The sequence below is a fragment of the Pristiophorus japonicus genome, chromosome 14 (assembly GCF_044704955.1).
Source record: "Pristiophorus japonicus isolate sPriJap1 chromosome 14, sPriJap1.hap1, whole genome shotgun sequence".
Taxonomy (NCBI): Eukaryota; Metazoa; Chordata; class Chondrichthyes; family Pristiophoridae; genus Pristiophorus; species Pristiophorus japonicus.
Window position 1 is genome coordinate 132,421,327 of NC_091990.1, and position 14,672 is coordinate 132,435,998.

Below are 14,672 nucleotides of genomic sequence, written 5' to 3' on the forward strand. Positions count from 1 at the left end.
CCTCTCTCACTCTCTCTCCCCCCTCACTCTCCCCTCAGCCTCTCTCACTCTCCCCCCAGCCTCTCTCACTCCCTCTCCCCCCTCACCCTCCCCTCAGCCTCTCTCACTCTCCCCCCAGCCTCTCTCACTCTCCCCCCAGCCTCTCTCACTCTCTCTCCCCCCTCACTCTCCCCTCAGCCTCTCTCACTCTCCCCCCAGCCTCTCTCACTCTCCCCCAGCCTCTCTCACTCTCTCTCCCCCCTCACTCTACCCCCAGCCTCTCTCACTCTCCCCCCAGCCTCTCTCACTCTCTCTCCCCCCTCACTCTCCCCTCAGCCTCTCTCACTCTCCCCCCAGCCTCCCTCTCTCCCGCCAGCCCCTCTCACTCTCCCCCCAGCCTGTCTCACTCTCCCCCCAAGCCTCTTTCACTCTCCCCCCAGCCTCTCTCTCCCGTCAGCCCCTCTCACTCTCCCCCCAGTCTCTCTCACTCTCCCCCCCCCCCAGCCTCTCTCACTCTCCCCCCAGCCTCTCTCTCTCCCCCAGCCTCTCTCACTCTCCCCCCAGTCACTCCCTCTCCCCTAGCCTCTCTCACTCTCCCCTCAGCCTCTCTCTCTCCCCCATCCTCTCTCCCTCGGCCCCAGGAACGCCGGCCGGGGGGATGGGGTGGGGGTGGGGGAAGAGAGTTGGGGCCTCAGGTCCTGCTTCGCGGCACCACATGGATGGAATGATTTGTGCCGAAAATGGGTGGTGGGGGGTGGGTGGAGTTTGACAAGGGCAGGGCTTGCCGCATGTCTGTCAAAAAAGTAAAGTCCGGGCAGGGGTTGAGGCTAGACAGACAACTGTCTGTCAAAAAGAGTGCAGTACAAATAGTTACATCGATGATTTAAGGTCTTTCATCTAGCACACATCTGTGGCATCACATCAATCAAAAGCACCTGAAAGTGTAGCAGAGATGTCACACTTCAAAAGTCATAGTGTAGCTCGTAATGATTAAATTGTCAAATAACCATTTATCTGTTAAATTATCAATCAAATATCTAATTGACAAAGTGTGCAAAAATCAAAAAATGTCAATGGGAAACATATAACTAGCAGAAAGCTGAACAAATCTAATTTAAAAAAAAATCTACCATTCATGAATCACCAAGTACAAGAAAACCAAACTGCGGCTCTTTTCTCTAGAAAAGAGAAGACTGAAAGGTGACCTGATAAAGTCTTTAAAATTATGAAGGGGTTCAATAGAGTAGACGTAGAGAAAATGGGGTCAAGCTTCGGCTTGAGTTGCTCCTATTTTTTTGGAGCAACTAGTTTAGAATGGAGTATCTTAGAAATTGCAATTCTCGGCCTTTAGTTTGCTCCAGTTCTAGTGAGTTAGAACAGTTTCGTTTCAGAACAGATTTTTTTTTTCAAAAGGGGGCGTGTCCGGCCACTTACGTCTGTTTTGCAAGTTTAGGCAGCAAAAACTTACTCCAAACTAACTTAGAATGGAGTAAGTGTAGATTTTTGAACGCTCAGAAAAACCTTGCCTACACTTAGAAATCAGGCGTAGGTTACAAATCAGGCGTAGGGAACGAGGGGTGGGGGGGTTAACAAACATTAAACACTTCACTTTTACAAATCAAGAGCCATCATCAATAATAAATGATAAATAAACCAATAAATCAATCCAAATAAATGACAAAATTAAAAATTAAAAAAAAATTAAAAATCACTCAATAAATAAAAAAATGATTTCTACTCACCTACTGCAGCACCAGGGAGAAGAGGAGAAGCGAAGATGATGGGGCGGGGTTGGGGGAAGAGAAGATGGGCAGAGGGAGAGAAGAAGATGGGGCGAAGAGAAGAAGATGGGGGCGGAGAGAAGAAGATACCGGGCTTCTGCCGACGCCGCCGACACTTCGGGCGGGGTCCGCCCCAGAAAGATGCAGGGCAGGCGGGCCCCGCCGGCGATGAGGAAGCAGGGCCCCGCCGCCGAGATAAGATGCACAGGCCACTCGGCCGGTGATAGGGTCGTCGCGCCGAGACAGGACGCTGGCAGCTACTGCGCACGCGCGCAGCTGCCGGCACTGTTTTGGGTGCAGGGCTGTAGCTCCACCCCCAGCAGCTCCTGCTGCACCGTGCCGAGGTGGAATTGGGCCTACAGCTATTGGAGAATCGCGAGGGAAGTATTTGGCTCAATTTTTGTTCTATAAATTAGGCGGGCCTCTCCGATGTGTGCCATTCTAGCGGGTGGCCGAAACTTCACCCCAATGTTTCCACTTTTGCGGGAGTCACCAAGAAATCCAATAAGAAATTCAGGAGAAACTTAAACAAAACACTGGCCCTTTTACATCCTCCCTTCCCATTGTCCAGGGCCCCAAACACTCCTTCCAAGTGAAACAGCGATTTACCTGTAATTTAGAATACTGTATCCACTCCTCACAATGCGGGCTCCTCCACACTGGGGAGACCAAAGGCAGATTGGACGACCACTTTGTGGAACAGCTCCTTACAGTCCGCAAGCGTGACCCCGAGTTTCCGGTTGCTTGTCATTTTAATTCTCCGCTCCATGCCCACTTTGACCTCTCTGTCCTCAATTTCAGATCATAAACACAGCTCCCATTTTTTTGGACAACAGTTGCTGGTAATTGTCCTGTATCCAAACATGTTGACTGCTTGTACTATTACATATGATGCGCCACCAGAGGGCACTACTGTGGGAAACTTGTACACCAGCTGTATGGTCACTAAGGTGTGTCACCAGAGAGCACTGCAGTGGGAGACTTGTAGGTTACCTGTACAGGTGTGCCAGGCCTAGTATAAAAGGCAGGCCACCATGTGTGATACTCACTCTGGCGTTACATTAAATGGACTAAGGTCACTACAGTTCAAATATAATACATTGCCTCGTGGAGTCATTATCAGAGCATCTAAAGACATAACTATTGGCGACGAGATTACGGACTTTCGCGCGAAAATGGCTAACCTTGGTACGTTGCAGCAGTTCGCCGATGGCGATGATTGGGATGCCCTTGTGGAGAAGCTCGACCATTTCTTCACAGCAAACGACCTGGCAGACGACAAGCCAGCCACACTGGCTGATAAGCGCAGAGCTATCCTGCTAACCAGTTGTGGGCCCACTGTTTATGGCACCAGCGAGTACAACAACCAAGACATACGAGGAGCTTGTAACGCTGATCCAAGAACAACTGAAGCCCAAAGAGAGCATCCTCACAGCCAGACACCAGTTTTATACCCACCGACGGCCCGAATCAGCAATTGTACATCCCTGTCTGGAGTAAAAATAAAACGGGGGAGGTGGCTCAACCGTGGCTAACAAGGGAAATTAAGGATAGTGTTAAAACCAAGGAAGAGGCATATAAATTGACTATAAAAAGCAACAAACCTGAGGATTGGAAGAAATTTAGAATTCAACAGAGGAGGACAAAGGGTTTAATTAAGAGGGGGAAAATAGAGTACGAGAGGAAGCTTGCAGGGAACATAAAAACTAACTGCAAAAGCTTCGATAAATATGTGAAGAGAAAAAGATTAGTGAAGACAAATGTAGATCCCTTGCAGTCGGATTCAGGTGAATTTATAATGGGGGACAAAGAAGTGGCAGACCAATTGAACAAATACTTCGGTTCTGTCTTCACGAAGGAAGACACAAATAACCTTCCGAATGTACTAGGGGGCAGTGGGTCTAGTGAGAAGGAGGAACTGAAGGATATCCTTATTAGGCGGAAAATTGTGTTAGGGAAATTGATGGGATTGAAGGCCGGTAAATCCCCGGGGCCTGATAGTCTGCATCCCAGAGTACTTAAGGAAGTGGCCCTAGAAATAGTGGATGCATTGGTGATCATTTTCCAACAGTCTATCAACTTTGGGTCAGTTCCTATGGTCTGGCGGGTAGCTAACGTAACACCACTTTTCAAAAAGGGAGGGAGAGAGAAAACGTGTAATTATAGATCGGTTAGCCTGACATCAATAGTGGGGAAAATGTTGGAATCAATCATTAAGGATGAAATAGCAGCGCATTTGGAAAGCAGTGACAGGATCAGTCCAAGTCAGCATGGATTTATGAAAGGGAAATCATGCTTGACGAATTTTCTGGAATTTTTTGAGGGTGTAACTAGCAGAGTGGACAAGGGAGAACCAGTGGATGTGGTGTATTTGGACTTTCAAAAGGCTTATGACAAGGTCCCGCACAAGAGATTGGTGTGCAAAATCGAAGTGCATGGTATTGGGGGTAATGTACTGACGTGGATAGAGAACTGGTTGGCAGACAGGAAGCAGAGAGTCGGGATAAACGGGTCCTTTTCAGAATGGCAGGCAGTGACTAGTGGAGTGCCGCAGGACTCAGTGCTGGGACCCCAGCTCTTTACAATATACATTAACGATTTAGATGAAGGAATTGAGTGTAATATCTCCAAGTTTGCAGATGACACTAAACTGGGTGGCAGTGTGAGCTGTGAGGAGGACGCTAAGAGGCTGCAGGGTGACTTGGACAGGTTAGGTGAGTGGGAAAATACATGGCAGATGCAGTATAATGTGGATAAATGTGAGGTTATCCATTTTGGTGGCAAAAACACAAAGACAGAATATTATCTGAATGGCGGCAGATTAGGAAAAGGGGGGTGCAACGAGACCTGGGTGTCATGGTTCATCAGTCATTGAAAGTTGGTAAGCAGGTACAGCAGGTGTTGAAGAAGGCAAATGGTATGTTGGCCTTCATAGCTCGGGGATTTGAGTATAGGAGCAGGGAGGTCTTACTGCAGTTGTACAGGGCCTTAGTGAGGCCTCACCTGGAATATTGTGTTCAGTTTTGGTCTCCTAATCTGAGGAAGGACGTTCTTGCTATTGAGGGAGTGCAGCGAAGGTTCACCAGATTGATTCCAGGGATGGCTGGACCGGAATATGAGGAGAGACTGGATCAACTGGGCCTTTATTCACTGGAGTTTAGAAGGATGAGAGGGGATCTCACAGAAACGTATAAGATTCTGACGGGACTGGACAGGTTAGATGCGGGAAGAATGTTCCCGATGTTGGGGAAGTCTAGAACCAGGGGACATAGGCTTAGGATAAGAGGTAGGCTATTTAGGACTGAGATGAGGAGAAACTTCTTCAGTCAGAGAGTTGTTAACCTGTGGAATTCCCTGCCGCAGAGAGTTATTGATGCCAGTTCATTGGATATATTCAAGAGGGAGTTAGATATGGCCCTTACAGCTAAGGGAATCAAGGGGTATGGAGAGAAAGCAGAAAAGGGTTACTGAGGGAATGATCAGCCATGATCTTATTTAATGGCAGTGCAGGCTCGAAGGGCCGAATGGCCTACTCCTGCACCTATTTTCTATGTTTCTATGAAGGCCAGGAAATCCCGAAATATGCTGCAGACAGGAGGCTGGTGGCACCATGTGATTTCGGCGACCACCTTACCGAAGTGCTGCGGGATATCATTGTCATCAGAATCGGCCACAAGGGCCTTCATCACAGGCTACTATCTGCAGATACCACAGTCGCACTGCAGAAGGCCATCACCTTGAGCCAGGCACTCATGACCTCGACCTGCAGCTCTAGGTGGATGACTCATCCTCAGGACTCAAACCCGGCAAGTACTGTACACAGAATGGCGCCTTTTAGAGGCTGGTCTGTAGAACATGAATCTCCTCAGGGGAGAGGGAACAGGTCCCTGAGTCCCTTAACTCAAGAGTCCACCGAGGGGGGCTAATTGAGTAGCACCATGCTGGTGTTGCGGAGGGAATCACAGGGCTCACCAGTGCCATTTTAAGGACTATGTGTATAAAGGCTGCAGCACAAAGGGCCACCTCCAGCGAATGTGCAAAAGAAATATGACTCACTGGGTTGATGAAGAGTCTGCGGATAGCCTTGAATCCAGCGCGGATTATGAAGTGATAGTCAGAGAGGCAGCTCAGCCCCATGATGAGGTGTATGGCATGTTTACCTGCACCACAGAATGTTCCCTGTTGAGGATGTAAGTCGAGATAAATGGCGTTCCAGGCTTCATGGAAGTGAACACGGAAGCGAGCAAGTCAGTAATGAATCAAGAAGCCTTTGAGAGGCTATGGGACAATCAAGCTGAACGACCCAAGTTGGTCCCGGTTCAGGCAAAGCTGCACACCAACACCGATGAACTTATCCCAGTCGTTGGTAGTGCAGATGTAAAGGTACTCCATGATGGCGCGGTGCACAAGTTACCACTGTGGATTGTTGCAGGTGATGGACCACCGCTACTCGGGAGAAGGTGGATGGAGAAGATCCATTGGAAGTGGGAAGATTTCACCCCTCCAGCGATCAACGTCCCCCGCGCTCTGAGGCAAAGCAAACCCTTACCTGAGGTTGGATCCGGCACCAGAGAGCAGACCAGCACAGCACCCAAGGCACAAACTGCTCAGCACGATTGCGAGGAGATGATCCAGCTGAGACGACCCAAACGCTCCTTCCGGGCTCCAGTGGCAGGACTCCGGAGGAAGAAAATCGGATCCAGAGGCAGAACCCAGGGAGAAGAGGATCACAGCAGTCGACATCATGGATGGACGAAAGATGGTGCCTGTTATATATGTAAAACTGTATATACCTTGTGTAGCCACCAGAGGGCTCATCTCCTGGAGTCCCAAGGGATACCACAATTCCTTGGGAGCACAGGTACTTAAGGAGGCCTCACAGGCTGGAGAGGCACTCTGGGGACCTGCAATAAAAGACTAAGGTCACACTTTACTTTGTGCTCACAGTATCCAGTCAGACTCTTTATTCATACATAACTGGCGTCAAGATACAAATGATGAACCCAATGATTCAGAGAACAGTGGGTATCCTAGAGAAATTCTCGGAGGGAGATGATTGAGAAACCTTCATAGAGCGACTCGACCAATACTTCGTGGCCAATGAGCTGGAAAGGAGAAGCGAACGCTGCCAAACGAAGGGCAACCTCCTCACCGTTTGCGGGGCACCAACGTATGGCCTCATGAAAAATCTGCTTGCTCCAGCTAAACCAACAGAGAAATCGTACGATGATTTGTGCACACTGGTCCGGGAGCATCTGAACCCAAAGGAAAGCGTTCTGATGGCGATGTACCGGTTCTACACCTATAAAAGGTCTGAAGGCCAGGAAGTGGCGAGTTATGTCGCCGAGCTAAGACGCCTTGCAGGGCATTGCGAATTTTAAGGACATTTGGAGCACATGCTCAGAGACTTTTTCGTACTTGGCATTGGCCATGAAGTGATACTTCGCAAACTTTTGACTGTAGAGACCCCAACCTTGAGTAAAGCCATAGCGATAGCCCAGGCGTTCATTGCCACCAGTGACAATACTAAGCAAATCTCTCAGCACACGAGTGCTGCTACAAGTACTGTGAACAAAGTGATGTTGTTTTCAAATCGTAACGTACAGGGCAGGCTCCACATGCCTACAGCTGCACGTCCGCAGATGTCTCAGAGTCCACCATCAAGGGTGATGAATGCAAGGCCATTAACACCTTGTTGGTGTTGTGCGGGTGATCATCATTTCGATTCATGCCGCTTCAAAGGGTACGTTTGCAAGGGCTATGGAACAATGGGTCACCTCCAACATATGTGCAGGCAAGTTTCACCAGGTTAATCCTGCACACCACCATGTTGTAGAGAAGGACAGATCCACGGCTGATCACGACGAACTAGAGCCTCAGACCAAGGAGGCAGAGGTATATGGGGTGCACATATTTATCGCAAAGTGTCCCCCGATAATGCTGAAGGTTGAATTAAATGGAATCCTGGTGTCAATGGAGCTGGACACGGGCGCGAGCCAGTCCATTATGAGCAAAAGGACTTTCAATAAATTGTGGTGCAGCAAGGCTTCAAGGCCAGTCTTGACTCTCATTCGCACGAAACTGAGAACTTACACAAAGGAACTGATTCCCGTAATCGGCAGTGCTACTGTAAAGGTCTCCTACGATGGAGCGGTGCATAAGCTACCACTCTGGCTGGTACCGGGCGATGGTCCCACGCTGCTCGGCAGGGGCTGGTTGGGAAAGATACGCTGGAAATGGGACGATGTCCGAGCGCTCTCGTCCACTGACGACACCTCATGTGCCCAGGTCTTAAACAAGTTCCCGTCTCTGTTCGAACCAGGCATCAGGAAATTCCAAGGAGCAAAAGTACAGATCCACCTAATTTCGGGAGCGCGACCCATCCATCACAAGGCAAGAGCAGTACCATACATGATGAGAGAAAGGGTAGAGATCGAGCTAGAATGGCTACAACGAGGGGGCATCATTTTGCCGATCGAATTCAATGAGTGGGCCAGTCCGATTGTTCCAGTTCTTGAGGGAGACGGGCACCATCAGAATCTGTGGTGATTACAAAGTAACTATCAATCATTTCTCCCTGCAGGATCAATACCCACTACCAAAGGCTGATGACATTTTTGCTACGCTGGTGGGAGGAAAGACATTCACGAAGCTGGAATTGACCTTGGCCTACATGATGCAGGAGCTGGAGGAATCATCGAAGGGCTTCACCTGCATCAACACGCACAAAGGTCTCTTCATCTGCAACAGATGCCCATTTGGAATTCGATCAGCCGCGGCGATATTCCAGAGAAACATGGAAAGCTTTCTGAAGTCGGTCCTGTGCACGGTGGTCTTCTAGGACAACATCTTGGTTACAGGTCCGGACACAGTCGAGCATCTGCAGAACCTGGAGGAGATTCTTAATATACTCAATCGCGTGGGGCTCAGGTTAAAATGCTCGAAGTGCATTTTCCTGGCACCTGAAGTGGAGTTCCTGGGGAGAAGAATTGTGGCGGACGGCATCAGGCCCACCGATTCGAAGACGGAGGCAATCGAGAATACACTGAGGCCACAGAACGTGACGGAGCTGCGGTCGTTTCTAGGACTCCTGAACTACTTTGGTAACTTCTTACCGGATCTCAGCACACTGTTAGAACCACTGCACGCCTTATTGCATAAAGGGGACGAATGGGTATGGAACAAAAGCCAAGAAAATGCCTTTGTAAAAGCTAGAAAATTGTTATGCTCAAACAAATTGCTTGTGTTGTACGATCCATGTAAGCGTTTGGTACTAACATGTGATGCGTCGTCATACGGCATCGGGTGTGTATTGCAAAAGCTAATAAATCTGGGAAATTGCAACCGGTTGCTTATGTATCCAGAAGTCTTTCTAAGGCTGAGAGAGCCTACAGCATGATTGAAAAAGAAGCGTTAGCATGTGTTTATGGGGTAAAGAAAATTCATCAATATCTGTTTGGGCTAAAATTTGAATTGGAAACTGACCATAAGCCACTGATATCCCTTTTTTCCGAAAGTAAGGGGATAAATACGAATGCATCGGCCCGCATCCAGAGATGGGCGCTCACGTTGTCCGCATACAACTACGCCATCCGCCACAGGCCAGGCACAAAAACTGTGCCGATGCTCTCAGTAGGCTGCCATTGCCCACCACGGGGGTGGAAATGGCACAGCCCACAGATTTAGTCAAGGTTATGGAAGCATTCGAGAGTGAACAATCACCCGTCACAGCCCGACAGATTAGAACCTGGACAAGCCAGGACCCCTTACTGTCCCTAGTAAAAAATTGTGTGCTTCAGGGGAGCTGGTCCAGTGTCCCAGTGGAAATGCAGGAAGAGATAAAGTCGTACCAGCGGTGCAAAGATGAAATGTCTATACAGGCAGACTGCCTTCTGTGGGGTAATCGGGTAGTGGTCTCCAAGAAGGGCAGTGACATCCACAGTACTCACCCAGGCATTGTAATGATGAAAGTGATAGCCAGATCCCACGTGTGGTGGCCCGGTATCGATGCGGACTTAGAATCCTGCATGCACAAATGTAACACATGCTCGCAGTTAAGCAATGAAGCCAGGGAGACGCCACTAAGTTTATGGTCTTGGCCCTCCAAACCGTGATCCAGGGTCCATGTCGACTATGCAGGCTTGTTTTTGGGTAAAGTGTTCCTTGTGGTTGTAGATGTGTACTCCAAATAAGGTGAATGTGAGATAATGTCGGCAAGCATGTCCACTGCTACCACTGAAAGCCTGCGGGCCATGTTTTCCACGCATGGACTGCCTGATGTCCTTGTGAGCGACAACGGGCCATGTTCCACCAGTGCCGAGTTCAAAGAGTTCATCAGGCAGTCCGTGCGTGGCAAACATGGCCCGCAGGCTTTCAGTGGCGGCAGTGGATGTGCTTGTCGACATTATCTCACATTCAATCCATTTGGAGCACGCATCTACAACCACAAGGAACATTTTACCCAAAAACGGGCCTGCATAGCCGACATGGACCCTAGACCCGTAATGGGATCAAACACGTTACATCTGCCCCATTCAAACTAGCATCCAATGGTCAAGCAGAGAGAGCAGTGCAAACTATCAAGCACGGCTTGAAGAGTATAACTGAAGGATCACTGCTGACTCGCCTATCCCAAGTCCTGCTTAGCTACCGCACGAGACCCCACTCGCTCACTGGGATTCCACCTGCTGAACTGCTCAAGAAAAGGGCACTTAAGACAAGGCTCTCATTAGTTCACCCTGATCTACATGAACAGGTAGGAGCAGGCAGCTTCAACGAAGTACATATCATGATAGCGCAAATGTGTCATGTGAAATTGAAATCAATTATCCTGTTTTTGTGTTGAACTATGGACAAGGTCCCAATGGCTTCCTGGCACTGTCGTGGCCAAGGAGGGGAGCAGGGTGTTTCGGGTCAAACTTTCAAATGGACTCATTCACCAGAAACACTTGGACCAAATCAAACTCAGATTTACGGAATATCCTGAGCAACCCACTTTGGACCCGACCTTCTTTGACCCACCAACATACACACCAGTGGCAATAGACACTGCGTTTGGCCACGAAGCAGAACCCATCTCCCGCAGCAGCCCAGCAGGACTCACCACACCAGACAGCCCAGCAAGGCCAGCTGCACAGCAACCCAGCGAGGGCCCAACAGACGATTCACCAAAACCAGCATTTGCACCGAGATGATCAACCAGGGAAAGAAAGGCACCAGATCGACTCACCTTGTAAATAGTTACACTGTTGACTTTGGCGGGGGGGGGGGTGTTGTTATATATGTAAACCTGTATATACTTTGTGTAGCCACCGGAGGGCTCATCCCCTGGAGTCCCAAGGGATCCCACAATCCCTTGGGAGCACAGGTATTTAAGGAGGCCTCACAGGCTGGAGAGGCACTCTGGTGACCTGCAATAAAAGACTAAGGTCACACTTTACTTTGAGCTCACAATACCCAGTCAGACACTTTATTCATACATAACAGCGCCCAAACCACGAGGTGAAGCGCTGAAGAAAAAATGGCGGTGGCCAGACCAAGAGATACAGCGCTGATGGAGCAACACGTAGCTCCAAGGTTGGGGTAAAGATAGCAAGGCTCTCTTAAAGGAGGCCAGCAACCCACCACACTTAAAGGGACATGTCCACATTCTCATTCAATGTAATAGCAACTATGAGTTAAATGTAAAGCTTGTAATTGATGATCAGAGTTTTATACATGTAATAAGCAAGGAAAAGTTGTGCGATTGAGATCGGAGCTTCAGTTTATCCACAATGAGTAATGAAACGTTGTGCGATGTAGGATTTCAACTGTATTCAGTTAATGTAGCGGACAAACATCTATCGGGAGCACACAGGTCCAGCGAGGTACCCAATGCTGTAATCTGCGTCCTTGGGATCAGAGTGATGCACCACGGTGTGTGGCCACAAGCAGCCAAAATAGACAAGCTGGAGAGCAAGCGATGTCTGGAGGGCAACAGCATCAGTATCGATACCCTGCCCCTGATCGGCTCCACCTCTCGGGCACCCAATGATACCAACCGCCATGAGCCTGAAAGAGCAAACCATGCTAAAGCTCAGCCCCCAGACCCTATTGCCACCAAGGCTACACCCGGGAATGAAGGGTCACCTGCAACGGTTCTCCCAAATGGGACTGGGACCAACCAGGATCCCAAACCAAATAATGCCCAGGCAAGCGAGTCAGCAGTTCCCTGCACACTGCTAGATGACTGCTCCTCAGGGAGAAGCAGTGACCCGGGCGCAAGGAAAGGACAGGGAGGTCACAGGCATCTGTGAACCTGCCCGATGCTAGAAACAATGGCAAAGGCCCGAGAGCAGGCATGTTGAGCCAACCGGGTTCCCACTGCCAGCACTGGGCACCGCGCCACCACCAGACTACCTGGACACCATCCAGAAGTTCTGGTACTAGTTTGTCCTTATGCAATGGTGCTGACACCAGTACTGATTCCACATATGTATCAAGTATGTACCTCACCAGTCAAATGTACTTGCCTCACAACTGTACCACAAATGTAATGCTGTAAATGCAATTTTTTTTTCCTGGACTTGAATGTATATGAATGTAATGAGCCACCGGCATAATCTATATGTTGGGGGGAGAGAATGGAGTGGTCAGGGATGCACAATCAGAAACCACCAGCACCTCTACTGCCAACGAACCACCACCTACTCACCCAAGATGGAAACGACCCTCCAAGGGTCAATCAGATAGAGCTAAGCCCAGAGCACAGTCAATGTATGAAGGCGATTTGCACTAAGGACTTGGGGGAGAGTGATGTCATGTATCCAAACATGTTTACTGCTTGTACTATTACATATGATGTGCCACCAGAGGGCACTACTATGGGAAACTTGTACACCAGCTGTATGGTCAATAGGTGTGCCACCAGAGGGCACTGCAGTGGGAGACTTGTAGGTTACCTATACGGGTGTGCCAGGCTTAGTATAAAAGGCTGGCCACCATGTGTGATACTCTGGAGTTACATTAAAGGTCATTACAGATCAAGTACAATACATTGCCTCGTGGAGTCATTATCAGAGCATCTAAAGACATATCAGTAATGATTTTGCTTTTGTCATTTTCAGCTCTAGACCCATCTTTTCTTTTTTTTATTGTCTTATTACCACCTCCTTTGCCTTGCTCCATCATCTCTTTTGTCATTTAATCTCTCCTGCCTTCTACCCTATTACCTTTGTTCTTTCCTCCCCTCCCTTCCCTTTCCTTGGCTCTATACTTGCTTAAAACCTAGTACATCTCTAACTTTTTCCAGTTATGATGAAAGGCCATTGACCTGAAACATTAACTCTGATTCTCTCTCCACAGATGCTGCCTGACCTGCTGAGTATTTCCAGCATTTTCTGTTTTTATTTCAGGAGAAACTTTTTTGCTCAGAGAGTGGTGAAAATGTGGAACTCATGGAGCAATTGAGATGAATTTGCATAGAAGTATTTAAGGGGAAGCTGGATAAATACATGAAAGAGAAAGGAATAGAAGGATATGTTAATAGGATGAGATAGAGCATCAACACCGGTATAGACCTGTTGGGCTTATTGACCTGTTTCTGTGTTGTAAAATTCTATGTAATTAAATCACTCAGATAAATTTCACACTGTTGTGCACCATTTGCCACCTTCACTCAGGTCAGTCTATACAGCTAGAAATAATGTAACTTTTTCCTGTCCCACTGGGATCAGAAGGTAATGAGTATTACATTTTTGTGTTTTTACACTAGATATATCACCTGGGTTCAGCAGCAATGACCACTCCATATCCCTTCCAAGCCAAAATGTGTCTTTATCCAATGAATATCTAAGTAAGTATAGTGACACTCAGGCATTGAACAGAGGACCCTTGACACTGTATTCTGTGTTACTGGAATACATCACATGTCGCACAGGACCTCATTTTCAGTTGGTAGATGAATATACTCTCTAGCGGACTGAGGTTCAAGCTTAGTCTATCAACCATCAGACAGATATATTTTAACATTCAACAGGTAAGTAACCATATTCAGTACATACAGTATATTTATAGTAGTTAAAACCTTTAATATTCACCTCAATGTCAAAACAGCAAAGATACTTCTGCAATGGTACCTTTCAACATGGCATTGATCCCTGAAACAAAGCTACTCACTTCTTGGGGCCAAAATTTGGCTAGTATAGATTTCTGGCACACTCACCAGAGGTGCGCCGCTTTTGTAGAACTCCAAAGGTGCCAAAAATCGTTGGGCCAATTTTGGCCACTCCCCAGCCTCTCCTCCATAGTGGCGTAGCATGGCAACTGGATTCTGGGGCAGAGCCAGGTCCCTGTGCTGAAAACAGTGCCGGGACTTCTGCACATGTGCGCTAAAGTGTGCGCGCATGCGCAGTAGCTCCTCGCCCCCAGAATCTGTGGGTGTGCTGCAGGCTGTGTGGGAGGGACCGATGCTTGCTACCCCTATCCTGGGCCGAGTGGCCTGCCACACAGGCTGGCCGCTGTCTTTCCACACTTAGGGCTACAAGAGACAGATTGGTGGGGGGCAAGAGTTTTGATCGGGGCGGGATGGGGGGGGTGGGAGGGGAAGAGTTTGGGTGGGGGAAGGGGAAGAGTTTTGATGGGGGGGAGGGGAGAGTTTTGATGGGGGAGGGGAGGGGAGAGTTTTGATGGGGGAGGGGAGGGGAGAGTTTTGATGGGGGAGGGGAGGGAAAGAGTTTTGATGGGGGAGGGGAGGGAAAGAGTTTTGATGGCGGGGAAGGGAAGAGTTTTGATGGGGGAGGGGAGGGGAAGAGTTTTGATGGGGCGGGGGGAGAGGAAAGAATCTTGAAAGAATTTCCAGTACTTTAATATCTAGCTATCTTTAATAAAAATATACTCAGTTTAATCAGGCTGATAGCTCCTACACCCTGTCCA

General features: G+C 48.6%; 1 long non-coding RNA gene across 1 annotated transcript in view; it reads left to right on the forward strand.

The window, feature by feature from the left end:
- LOC139280115 (uncharacterized) overlaps nt 1–13,571 on the forward strand; it is a 79,267-nt gene extending 65,696 nt beyond the window's left edge. The window contains exon 4 of the long non-coding RNA XR_011596624.1: nt 13,513–13,571. This is a non-coding gene — a long non-coding RNA (uncharacterized lncRNA). The remainder of the gene's footprint in view (nt 1–13,512) is intronic.
- The last annotated feature ends 1,101 nt before the right edge of the window (nt 13,572–14,672 follow it).